Raw genomic sequence first — 12,662 nt, forward strand, 5'->3', positions numbered from 1 at the left:
AGCATTTCCTAAGGGAACAGTGATGAGGGCAGATCCTGGGAGTCCACTCCTGTGCTCAGCCCTTGACTCAATTTGTGAAGCAGAATCAGAATGAGGGTAACAGAGGCTTAGTCTTCCTCACTCTTTGCATCTTGACTTAGAGCTTAAAACAGTCAGGGAGGGGTCTGCACTGGGGCGTAGTGGTTAAAGCCACAAAGCAGTAGAAGACAGCCTAGTCCTTGGGCCTCTGCAACCCAGAAGAAGCTCCTGGCTCCTAACTTTGGATCTGCTCAGCTCTGGCTATCTCTACCCTCTGTGGGGTGAATCAGTGGATGGAAGACCTCTGTCTCTCTGTCTGTCTCTCTATAACTCTGCCTTTTAAATGAATAAACAAATCTGAAAAAAAGAAGCATATAGGTGACTTTGACTCTTGCTTAGTATATAGTCATTGATTGATAGTTGATAAAGAAATATCATAAATACCAGGGGAAATGCTCTAACATATTTCATAACAACAAAAGTGATGATGTTGTTAATGAATAGATATGGAAAAAGAAAAACTTGAATGTTATCCCTCCCTAAAATAGAAATCAATTACATAAAAATCATTTCAGTTCATGCATATTTGAGAAATGCAAGTTGAAAATGATGTACTATGTTGCTTTCCCCTAAAAAGATATAATGTATGAAAAAAAATTCTAATCATCACTACTGCAGAAAATATCAGGGCAATTTCTCTTTTTAAATGATTGGTTTATTTATTTCAAAGGCAAAGTTACAGAGAGAGAGAGAGAGAGAGAGAGAGAGAGGTCTTGATTCCTCTGGTTCACTCCCCAAGTGACCACAATGGCTAGAGTTGAGCCAGGCCAAAGCCAGGAACCACGGGCTTCTTCTAGGTCTCCCACATGGGTACAGAGGTACAAGCAGCTGGGCTGTCTTCTGCACCTTCCCAGGTGCATTAGTGGGAAGGTTGGCAGGAAGTAGAGCAGCCCAGCACCCCTATGGGATGCCAGCACTGCCAGCAGCAGCTTAACCACAACTTTGGCCCTGGGAAAATTCTCTTAAATTTTCACGTTATTTCCAAAAATTTCTATGTACTTTGAGGTTGGAATTTCTTCAAGTATAAAGTGTAAGAAATAGTCATACTCCACGATATAATATACCCACATTGAACAATATAATTTAAGAAATGATTAAGCATCCAAACCAAGATTTAACTACAAAGAAATTTGCTGCAGAATTCGTAAAAAAAGAAGAGCATTGGGAATAAATGCTTTCAAAAAGTTAAATGGTGAAATAAAATGATTATAATGGGCTTAATTTTGCCCCCTCCAAAATTTCATGTGTTCTACTCTTAACTACCAATAAACTCAGAATGTGGCTATCTGGGGAAAGGGTCTTGAAAGGAACAATTAAGTGAAAGTTGAGGTACTTAGAATGGGCCCTGGTACAATATGTCGGATGCTCTTACAAGAAGGGGCCATTTAGGTGGAAGTAACAGATACAAAGGGAAGACCCTGTGAGTGTTGATGTGTAAAGGAGAGGCCATTCATACACAAGCCAAGGAGAGATACCTGGACCACTTCCTCACTTCTCAGCCTTGAGAAGGAAGCAATCCTGATGACAAATGAATTTTGTGTTTCTTGTTCACCAGAACTGTGAGAAGTGCATTTGTGTTGTTTAAACCACTAGTTTACGATACTGCTAGCAATTTAATACTCAAAGTATACACTCAGATCTCATAATTCGTCATTATTCTTGGAGGAGGAATTTGCCTGGATCTCCTACTGTGGGTCTAACTGTGCTGATCCATAGTTATGAACTCTTAACTCTTCAACTAATGTGGGGTTTTGATTTTTGAGAAGAAAAAGTATTAAAAGGAGAAACTTTTCTGGTTTAAAAAAAAGTCAATATACCGCAGAATAATTAGTAAGAAGAAAACTACTTCTGTATGTAATGTATGACAGAAGAGAACAGTACATATGTTCCCAAAGCAATATGCTTATTTTAAATACTTAAAAATTATCAAATTTTAATTTCCAGGAAGTTTATTGCATTTATAACAGATGACAGCAGTATATTCACTCTAGATAGAAATACTATTATTTTTTTTCAATAAAGATGTATTTATTTGAGTGGCAGAGTTACAGAGAGGGAGAGACAGAAGAAAGGTCTTCCATCTACTGATTCATTCCCCAGATGGCTACAATGGCTTGAACTGGGCCATTCCAAAGCCGGGAGCCAGGAGCTTTTTCCTAAGAGATCTCCCTGGTGGATGCAGAGGTCCAAGCACTTGGCCATCTTCCATTGCTTTCCTAGGCCATTAGCTGGGAGCTGGAGAAAAAGTGGAGTAGTTGGAACTCAAACCAGCATACATATGGGATGCCAATGCCACAGGCAGAGGCTTAACCTACTATGCCACAGTGCTGGCCCCATAAACTAAGTTATTTATTTTTTAATTTTTTTTAATTTTTTTAAACTTTTATTTAATGAATATAAATTTCCAAAGTACGGCTTATGGATTACAATGGCTTCCCCCCCATATCGTCTCTCCCACCCGCATCCCTCCCCTTTAAGAGAATTTTCCCAGGGCCAAAGTTGTGGTTAAGCTGCTGCTGGCAGTGCTGGCATCCCATAGGGGTGCTGGGCTGCTCTACTTCCTACCAACCTTCCAGTAGTCTCTTAGTGGAGTCTTTTGGACCCCCTGAATATAGATTCATGTCATCTGTAAATAGTGATAGTTCAGTTTTCTCTTTACCAATATGTATCCTTTTGATTTCTTTTTCTTGCCTGGTGGCTCTAGCTAAAGCTTCCAGGACTTTATTGAACAGCAATGGTGAGAGTGGGCATCCTTGTCTGGTTCTGGATCTTAGTGGGAATGCTTCCAACTTTTCCCCATTCAATAAGATGCTTTCTGTGTGTGGGTTTGTCATGGATTGCTTTGTCTTGAGTAATGTTCCTTCTATACTCAATTTGCTTAAGATTTTCATAATGGAAATATGTTGTATTTTATCAAATGCTTTCTCTGCATCTATTGAGATAATCATATGATTTTGTTCAATTTGTTGATGTGATAATTTTGGTGATAACATTGATTTTGTGAATGTTGAACCATCCCTGCATAACAGGGATAAATCCCCTTGGTATGGGTGAATGATTTTTCTGATGTGTTGTTGGATTCTATTAGCTAGTATTTTGTGGAAGATTTTTGCATCTGTGTTCATCAGGGATATTGGTCCATAGTTCTCTTTCTCTGTTGCATCTTTTTCAGGTATAGGTATTAAGGTGATGCAGGCTTCATAAAAGGAGTTAGGCAGGGTTCCTTCCCTTTGAATTGCTTTGAATAGCCTGAAAAGAATTGGAATTAGTTCTTCTTTAAATGTCTGGTAGAAATCAGCAGTGAAGTGGTCTGATCATGGACTTTTTTTGAGAGGAGAGTTTTTATTACTGATTCAAACTTCTGTCTTGGTTATTGGTCTGTTGAGGTTTTCTGTATCTTCCTGACTCAATTTTGGTAGATGCATGTTTCTAGAAATCTATCCCTTTTTTCTAGGTTTCCTAATTTGTTGGTGTACCACTCTTTGTATTAATTTCTGATTTTTTTTATTTCTGTGGTGTCATTACATTTCCTTTTTCATCTCTGGTTTTATTGATTTGGGTCTTTTCCTTCTTTTTTGTTAGTTTTGCCAATGTTTTGTCAATTTTGTTTATTTTTAAAAAAACAGCTCTTCAATTCACTGATCTATTTTTTGTATTTATTTTTTGTATTTTTTGGGGTGGGGGAGGTTTCAATTTTGCCTATTCTCTTAATTATTTCTTTCCTCTTACTAATTTTGGGTTTGGTTTGTTGTCTTACTAGTTTCTTGAGATGCATTGATAGCTCACTTATTTGGTACCTTTGCAGCTACTTCATGAAGGTACTGATTGCCATAAACTTGCCTCTTAGCACTGCTTTTGCTATATCCCATAAGTTTTGATGTGATGTGTTGTCATTTTCATTTGCTTCTAGAAAATATTTATTTCTCTTTTGGTTTCTTCTATGACTCACTGTTCATTAAAGAGCATGTTGTTCAGTCTCCATGTGTTTACATATGTTCTAGAGATTCTTTAGTTGCTGATTTCCAGCTTCATTCCATTGTGGTCAAAGAAGATACATGGCATGATTTCAATATTTTTTTTTTGAATTTGTGAAGAATTGCTTTGTGGCCTACCATATAGTCTATCTTAGAGAAAGTTCCATACACTGGTGAGGAGAATATGCATTCTTCCACCATGGGGTGAAGGGTTCTGTAGATATCCATTAGGTCCATTTGGTCTATAATTAGTGTCGATTAATTCTGCTTTTTCCTTGCTGATTGTGTGGTTGATCTGTCCATTGTTAATAATGGGATATTAAAGTCCCCTGTTACTATTGTATTGGAGTCTACATAACCCTTTAGGTCTGTTAACAGTTCTTCTAAATAGCCAGGAGCCCTGTGGTTGGGTGCATATACATTTATTACAGTCACATCTTCCTGTTGAATTGATCCTTTGATCATTACATAGTGCCTTTCTTTGTCTCTTTTAACAGTTCTTGTGTTAGTCTATTTTGTCTGATATTAGGATAGCTGCACCAGCTCTTTTTTGGTTTCTGATAACATGGAATATCTTTTTCTATCCTTTTGCTTTCAGTCTACGTTTATCTTTGTTGGTGAGATATGTATCTTGTAAGCAGCAGATAGATGGGTCTTATTCCTTAATCTGTTCTGGCAGTCTGTATCTTTTAACTGGAAAGTTGAAGCTATTTACCTTCAAGGTGACTATTGGTAAGTAACGACTTGGCCCTGTCATTTCCCCCTCGATACTCCTATTCACTTTGGATTTCTTTTGTGCTTCTATTGGGGGGTTTTCTGCCATCTCATGGTGGTGGCTTCTTTCTGCGTTTCTGTGTATGGCACACCACTAACCTTCTTATGTAAGACTGGACAAGTGGTGACAAATTTTTTCAATTTCTGTTGTTACCAAAGGTCTTTATTTCACCTTCATTCATGAATGTGAGCTTTGTGGGGTACAGTATTGTGGGTTGACAATATTTTTCTTTTAAGACTTGGGCTACATCTCATCATTCCCTTCTAGCCTGTGGGGTTTCTGATAAGAAGTCAGCTGTGAGTCTAATTGGAAATCCTCTGAAAGAAATCTGGGATTTCTCTTATGCACAATTTAGAATATTTTCTTTGTTTTACTGTGGAAAGTTTGACTACAATGTGGCATGGTGAAGATCTTTTCTGGTCATGTCTGTTAGAGGTTCTGTGGGCTTCCTCTACTTGGATGGCCCTTTATTTCTCCATGCTAGGGAAATTTTCTGTAATTATTTCACTGAATAGGTTTTCTAGTTCATTCTCTGTTTCTGCACCCTCAGGAACTCCACAGACCCTTACGTTGGGTCATTTGATAGTATCCCATAGATCTCCAAAACTGTTTTTAAGTTTCTATTTTCTTTTGTTTTTCTGATTGTAAGATTTCCAAAGATTTGTCTTCTAGTTCAGATATTCTTTCTTTTTCCTCACCAAGTCCGCTATTAAGACTTTCCACTGCATTTTTATATTGAATTCTTCATTTCTAATATTTCATTTTGACTTCTCTTTAAAATGTCAATTTAATGAGAAATAGTTTCATGTCATGTATGGTTTTCATTGGTTCATAAACTTGGTTCTCATTCGTTTTGAGTAATCCTATGAATAATTTTTTGAATTCCCTTTCTGGCATTTCAATATTGATATTAGAATATCAATATCCATCTTCATGTTCTAATATTTAAATGCTCTTGTCCTTTGTATGGGTCATCATGTCTTCCTTATTCTTGTTTCTTAATTTTCTGGTTTTATTTTTAGGCGTCTTTGGAGTTGTTCTTGTCTTTATCTTTCTTCTGATGGCTTTTATCTTAAGGCATTTATGCTGTCCTGTAGTAGAATGTCTGCTTTTTCAGTGAGTACCAAGAGGTGTGGTGGGTGTGGCCTGGGAGTTCTAGTCGGTGGTCTAGGGTGAGACGAGTTTCCAGGGTAACACCCAGGTTGGATGTAGTAGAGCTCACAACACAGCTACACGCTACCCTTTCTCATGTAACTTCAGTATCTCAGGTCTGAGTATTGACTCTCAGAGTCACTGGGTCCAGAGGTGTCTTTCTACCTTGCCAGTCTGTCGGTCAAGAGAGAGACAGAGCTGCCTCAGTGTTTTGACATTAGGAGACTGAGCCACCTCCCAGCCTGGCTCAAAGACTCTGGGGACCATGGACTTGTTCCCTCCGCAAGAATCTCTGGTTCACAAATGCACCCTAGAGCCACTGGCTGAACATTGCTGCCTGTTCACCACTGCCACCAGCACTGTAAAACAGGTGTTCCTTCTCAGTCAACGGCCATGCGTGGACCAAGAGGCTTCTGGAGCAGCTGCTGCTCTATTCCAAATGGAGCCTGCCCTAAATGCTGGTATTACTGCAAATAAACAAAGTTGTCTATGGAAAGAAGATGATTTTGATTCACCTGGAATCATTTTATGTTTATAAATTTTACGTAACTTGTAAATGCATTTTTTAATGTATTTCATATTATAATTTTAAACATTACAGAATTGCTATACACATGGATTAAATCAAATCATCATACATGCTGCATGTTGGAATTTTTTGTTTTAAAATAGACATTGGAAGCACATAAATCCTATGTGCTTTACCCATTGCAACTGAGCTCAATTCTTTTCCAGTGTCATTTCCAGTTCCCTGTTGCCATAGTTGCTGCTAAGAAAGTGCATTTTTCTAAAAGATTTATAAATAATGATTGCAATGTTTTTACCTCTTTGTGGTGAAATACAATATCCAATGCCTCTGAGAGGAATATAAATCCACGCACCAGGCAGCCATTCAGGTCACACTTGAGTCTTGTTACAAGTAGGGCAAGAAAAGTGTCTCAGTGGTATCCATTAATGTGTACTCTCCTGCCCACTGAAAAGATAAATCCCATGTAGTTAGGTTCTGAAGACATATACAAGACTGTATTTAAGCTTTGTATCTGCTTTTTTTTTTTTTTTTTGACAGGCAGAGTGGACAGTGAGAGAGAGACAGACAGAGAAAGGTCTTCCTTTTGCCGTTGGTTCACCCTCCAATGGCCGCCACGGCTGGCACGCTGCGGCCGGTGCATTGCGCTGATCCGAAGCCAGGAGCCAGGTGCTTCTCCTGGTCTCCCATGTGGGTGCAGGGCCCAAGCACTTGGGCCATCCTCCACTGCACTCCCTGGCCACAGCAGAGAGCTGGCCTGGAAGAGGGGCAACAGGACAGAATCCGGCGCCCCGACCGGGACTAGAACCCGGTGTGCCGGCGCCGCAAGGTGGAGGATTAGCCTATTGAGCCACGGCGCCGGCCTGTATCTGCTTTTGTTACTCAAGTATCTTGTCAAACATGAAGAGGTTATTACTTACTAACTTTTTTTTTCTGATAGTGCTTACTTTGATAATTCTAAATATTAAATTAAAATGTTTATATGGACATGTCTTACCACATGCATGCATCCTTACTAACTTTGAAAATTAGGTAAATTCTGATTGACTAGGAAACAAATCAAGTACATATAGTCAATATACTGTCTGATGCAATATTAAAAATTTTCTCTTGACAATACAATATACTTAAAATAGTGCTGAACCAAAAGTCGTCTTCTCTTCTGGATTATATTTCTAATGCTGCTGATGTGTTTTAGAAAAGTAGTCTAATGAACTGGAATTTATATTTTACTATTATAAGTGAAAAGATAACAGATTTCAACTGAAATTTATTGAATAGAAAATTAAGGTTCACAAGGCTAAAATAAAATGCCCACACAGTATAGGCTTGTTTATTTTTCCTTTCATGATTTTTAGATATTTTGATATATTTTTTCTCATTTCAAATTCTGAAGCAAACACAAGCTCTAATTTTTGTATCAGAATGCTGTCATATTACCTTTAAATGTCTGATCCTTAACTGGCAGTGTTTAAGTTAATACCATTGACAGTAAATAAGACACACCCATGTGAATACAAAAAATGTTCTAATTCTATGACTAAACTTTAAGCTGTGCTTTTGAATTATAAATGTATAAAGATGTGCAGAATTTTAGAAATAAGCTGTTTAATACTAAGATCTTTGTTGACTTTCTAGTTCTTTTCACAGTGTTTCTTTGGCAATACTTTCTTTTGCTTATTTCTCAGAAAAGTCGACCAAACACAATTAAATTTTATCACAGTTTTTCTTAACTCAGATACACTTACTGGAGAGGTACAATAAAATTTATTTTCATTAACACTATAGTTTATTCTAATCTCTCACTTGGGTAGTAAAGTCACCATTTTCCTGGTATTAAGGAGAGCTGTGACACCTGTTAACTATCACCCGCCCACTGGAGAACAGGATATTGAATGGGAACTGCCCCTACCTTGCTCTAGAATCGAGAGTTGTATGTGGGGTTGAGAGTAGACACATGGCCCAATTAGTAAGATCCTCATGCCTGAAGTGTTTCTACAGTGAGATTGAAAATTATCTGAGCTAGAAGATCACAGGGAACTCAAGGGACACAAACTTGCCAGGGAGCAGATACTGCACGGAAGAACATTACTTCCGAGAATTCCAAGTGATTTAGTGTGGCTGAAGCATTAAAGAAAACACATGAAACTCTAGGGAAAAACATAGGCCAGAATTATCCAAAGCGCCATACTGTTAAAGGACTTAGTGCTGATCATGGAGCTTGAACTACAAAATCAATGAGGCATCATTGAATTCAGCCATCTGAGGACAGCTCTTGGGTGGATGTTCCCTCTCTTGAATAAATAGAATATGATGACCTTAGAAGGCTGTCACCTAAAACTTGCATCTGCTACGTGATATTAGGGTCTATATTAGTGTGAACTGAGCTTTTAAAACTCCTCTGGTGTGGCCAATCACATAGTTTAAGGATCCACATTCTCTATGTCCAGTGTTGTGGCACAACACTATATTAATACAATGTGTTAAGCTGCCACCTGTGATGCTGGCTTCCCCTATGGGCACGGGTTTGTGTTTGGCTGTTCCACTTCTGATCCAGCTCCCTGTTCATGCACCTGGGAAAGCAATGGAGGGTGGCCCAGGTGCTTAGGCCTCTGTACCCACGTGGGAGATCCAGAAGAAGCTCCTGGCTTCAGCCTGGCCTAGCCTGGATGTTGTGGCATTTGGAGGGTGAACCAGGAGATGGAAGGTTCTCTCTTCTCTTCTTCTCCGCTCCTCTCCTCTCCTCTCCTCTCCTCTCCTCTCCTCTCCTCTCCTCTCCTCTCCTCTCTGTGCTCCTCTTCTCCCCTCCCTCCCTCCCTCTCTCTGTGTCTACCCCCTCCCCCTCCATAGACCTGCCTTTCAAATAAACTAATATACTTTAAAAAAGACACTTTCTAGTCTTGTATATTTTCATATTCATGTTTTTGTCCACAAAATATTTGATCATAATATGTGATAAAGAAAACCAACAGTTAAAGTAAAATCCTATGTAATATTACAATGAGACAATATTTTCTCCCAAATATTTTCTATAATTAAGAGATAAGTTAACCTGCAAAGAGGGGCCAAGAGAAAGAACAAATACTATTTTGAGAAATAATGGGTGGTCTTCAGAGATTTTAAAACAAAACTCATATAAACTTTAAATAGAAAATTCTGCCATCTCACATACCTTGGAGTCAGAGATAGAACTGTTTGGGAATAAGCCTAGAATTCAAATTATCAAGTACCTCAGCAACTTGCGCTCCAAGCAACAATTCTTGAAAACACAAACACATCTTCTTATGTTGTTATTGGCATGAGATAAAAGAACAGATTTCCTTTGTCAGCTGTGCACGGTGAAGCCCGTGGTTAATATTAATGTTAATCAGGGTTATGATAGCTCCTGGGATTATAGTAATTGTGTAGCATATAGGGAACCCATGGATGCTTCCATTCAAGTGTAAACATGTAGTTAAAGAAGGGTACAATCACTTAACAAACTGTTTCCTCTATTCAAAGATTTAGAAATATTAGTAATTCATTACCTTTCAAATTTTAAATTGTTTTGTAATAGTGCCTAAATTACAACATGCTATTATGCTGTCAGTACTGTAGAACAGCAAGTAAAGCCACTTCGTGCAATGCTGACATCCCATATGGGCAATGGTTCACGTCCCAGTTGTTCCTCTTCTGATCTAGCTCCCTGTTAATGGCCTGGGAAAAGCAGAGGAAGTTACTGCAAGTACTTGGAACCCTGTTCACATGTGGGAGAAACCTAATAAGATTCTGGCTTTACCCTGACTCAGCCCTAGTCATTGTGGCCATCTGTGGTGTGAACCAGCAGATAGAAGATGTCTCTCTCTCTCTCTCTCCTGTAACTCTGATTTTCAAATAAGCAAACACATCTTAAAAAACAATACCTGCTATTGTGGTAAGGAAAAAGTGATAAAGGACTGAATTAAGACAGGAAGGAAAAAAATATATATATATCCAGGACAATACCTATCTCTAAATCGATAGATCATACATATCTCTATATATAGCTATCTAACTGAGCTATCACTCTGCAAACTGCATTTATATATTGATGATTTCAAGGAAGGTCCAGCTTATGTGTATAGTATTTTTAATACAAAGATAGAACTATATAGTTTTAATCTGCTTTAAAAATACACTGTTTTATAATGTTTGTTAGCAAATAACTTCATTTTCCAAATATTTTAAATGCGACATTACTTACCATTATGTAGACGAACAGCATATTAATCATCCCATTCGCTTTGCTTGCTCTGTGTATAAAATAAAAGTAATGAGGTAATAGCCTTGTGTGACTATTTTCATGCGTCCATTACCAGGAGACTTCCCCTGAGGAAACATTGAGGGTTAAACATGACACAAGAGCACTTCTAGCTGTAAAGAAATCTGGGAAATCGAGACACACAATAATTGTGATTAAATCTGTTCTTTTATTTATATGTTGAAATTTGCCTTTTTTTCTACTTCACACTCTGCTTCTGATTCACAGTAAACAGGCTCTGTATCATCTATTTGATACATCGTTTGTGTGTGTGTGTGTGTGTGTGTGTGTGTGTTTTCCTTTAAAATCAACCTGTAGGGTCATAATTGCTTTTTTTTTTTTTTGATTTTTTTTTTTATTTGAAAGTCATAGTTACACAGATGGGGACAGGGAGATGGAGACAGAGAGGTCTTCCATCTGCTAGTTCACTCCCCAATTGGCCGCAATAGCCAGAGCTGCACCCATCTGGAGCCAGGAGCCTCCTCTGGGTCTCCCATGCAGGTGCAAGGGCCCAAGGACTTGGGCCATCTTCTGCTTTCCCAGGCCCTAGCAGAGAGCTGGATCAGAAGTGGCGCAGACGGGTCTTGAACCAGCACCCATATGGGATGCCAGCACTGCAGGCAGCAGCTTTAACTGCTATACCACAGCACCGGCCCCTGGTGATGGCTTCTTTAATGATTTCCCAAATAGGGGAGGCTACTGACTTATTTGAAAGGCAGAGTTACAGAGACAGTTTCTGCTGGTTCACTTCCCAAATGGAAGCAATGGCTGGCACTGGGCCAGGCTGAAGCCAGGAGCTGCTTCCAGGTCTCCCACATAGGTGCAGGGTCCCAAGAACTTGGGCTATCCTCTGCTTTTTTCCCAGGCACATGAGCAGGAAGTTGGATCAGAAGCGGAGCAGATGGGACTTAAACCTGTGCCCATATGGGATGCTGGCATCCCAGGCAGCATTTAACTCACTGTATCACAACACTGGTCCCAGGTCAGATTATTTTGATTGCTGTCTGTGTCTAATTGTAAGGCCAATGTTCTTGTAGCTTGCTTTTTGTTATTCTGTGAAGAATAGTCAGGCAACAGATTTATCTAATGTTTGGATGTTTCTCCTTTTTAGGTCTACTTGATTTTAGTTACACATAAACAAATACATATAGATATGTATATATTTTATATATGTATATGTCTATAATATATATCTATGGGTACTAAAAAAGATTGTGAAAATGGAATTAAAAGATAAGTTGATTTTAGTTTAAAAATTTGAAACCTATACGCTTTGCACAGTGCATATTTTCGTGGACTTTTTGAAGGTAACTTGTATGTATAGTTTGCATTTGTTTGCACCAAAATAAATTTCTTTTAACTCCATTTTCCACAAACTTTTTAAAGTACCCTTGTGTATTTTTAATAATACAATACATATTTAAAATTTCATTAAAGTAGTTGACTTAGATAAGAGATTCCAATTTGTAGCAGATTTTCACTGTAATTTCCTATAGTTCTAGAATAGCATCACTGTCTTCCATACACTGCTTGGTTCTCTATATTCTGAAACAACATAATGTGATTCAAGCAAAAAAAAAAGGAGCTATAGTTCCCTTCTTGAATTTTCATCATATTTTGTCTTCTTATCTACCCAGTGATTTTTACAGAGTTACCTATACAGGAACTCTGAACCCCATAACCCACGTTTACTCAGTAAATGGACCAGTGGAGACTTGCAGGATTATAACCTCAAACACAGTGTAATCCTTAATTTTCTCTGTTTACTCTCCTTATTTGTACAATGACGAAAAATAAGGAAGGAAGGAAGGAAGGAAGGAAGGAAGGAAGGAAGGAAGGAAGGAAGGAAGGAAAGGATGAATGAATGTTGCAGAAGAA

General features: G+C 38.4%; 1 protein-coding gene and 1 long non-coding RNA gene across 5 annotated transcripts in view; one reads left to right on the plus strand and one right to left on the minus strand.

Moving 5' to 3' along the window:
• LRRTM4 (leucine rich repeat transmembrane neuronal 4) overlaps positions 1–12,662 on the plus strand; it is an 809,020-nt gene that overhangs the window by 251,865 nt on the left and 544,493 nt on the right. The window lies entirely within an intron of this gene.
• The window catches only part of LOC103347647 (uncharacterized), a 42,705-nt gene that overhangs the window by 25,988 nt on the left and 4,055 nt on the right, over positions 1–12,662 (minus strand). For 2 of the 3 annotated variants that reach the window (XR_007918212.2, XR_011386910.1), the window contains exons 2-3: positions 10,728–10,852; positions 6,804–6,952 (exon numbers count right to left, since the gene is read on the minus strand). This is a non-coding gene — a long non-coding RNA (uncharacterized lncRNA). Of the gene's footprint in view, positions 1–6,803; positions 6,953–10,032; positions 10,202–10,727; positions 10,853–12,662 lie in introns of all 3 variants that reach the window. The other variant, XR_011386911.1, reaches the window with a different exon arrangement.

Source organism: Oryctolagus cuniculus, chromosome 2 (assembly GCF_964237555.1).
Source record: "Oryctolagus cuniculus chromosome 2, mOryCun1.1, whole genome shotgun sequence".
Classification (NCBI taxonomy): domain Eukaryota; kingdom Metazoa; phylum Chordata; class Mammalia; order Lagomorpha; family Leporidae; genus Oryctolagus; species Oryctolagus cuniculus.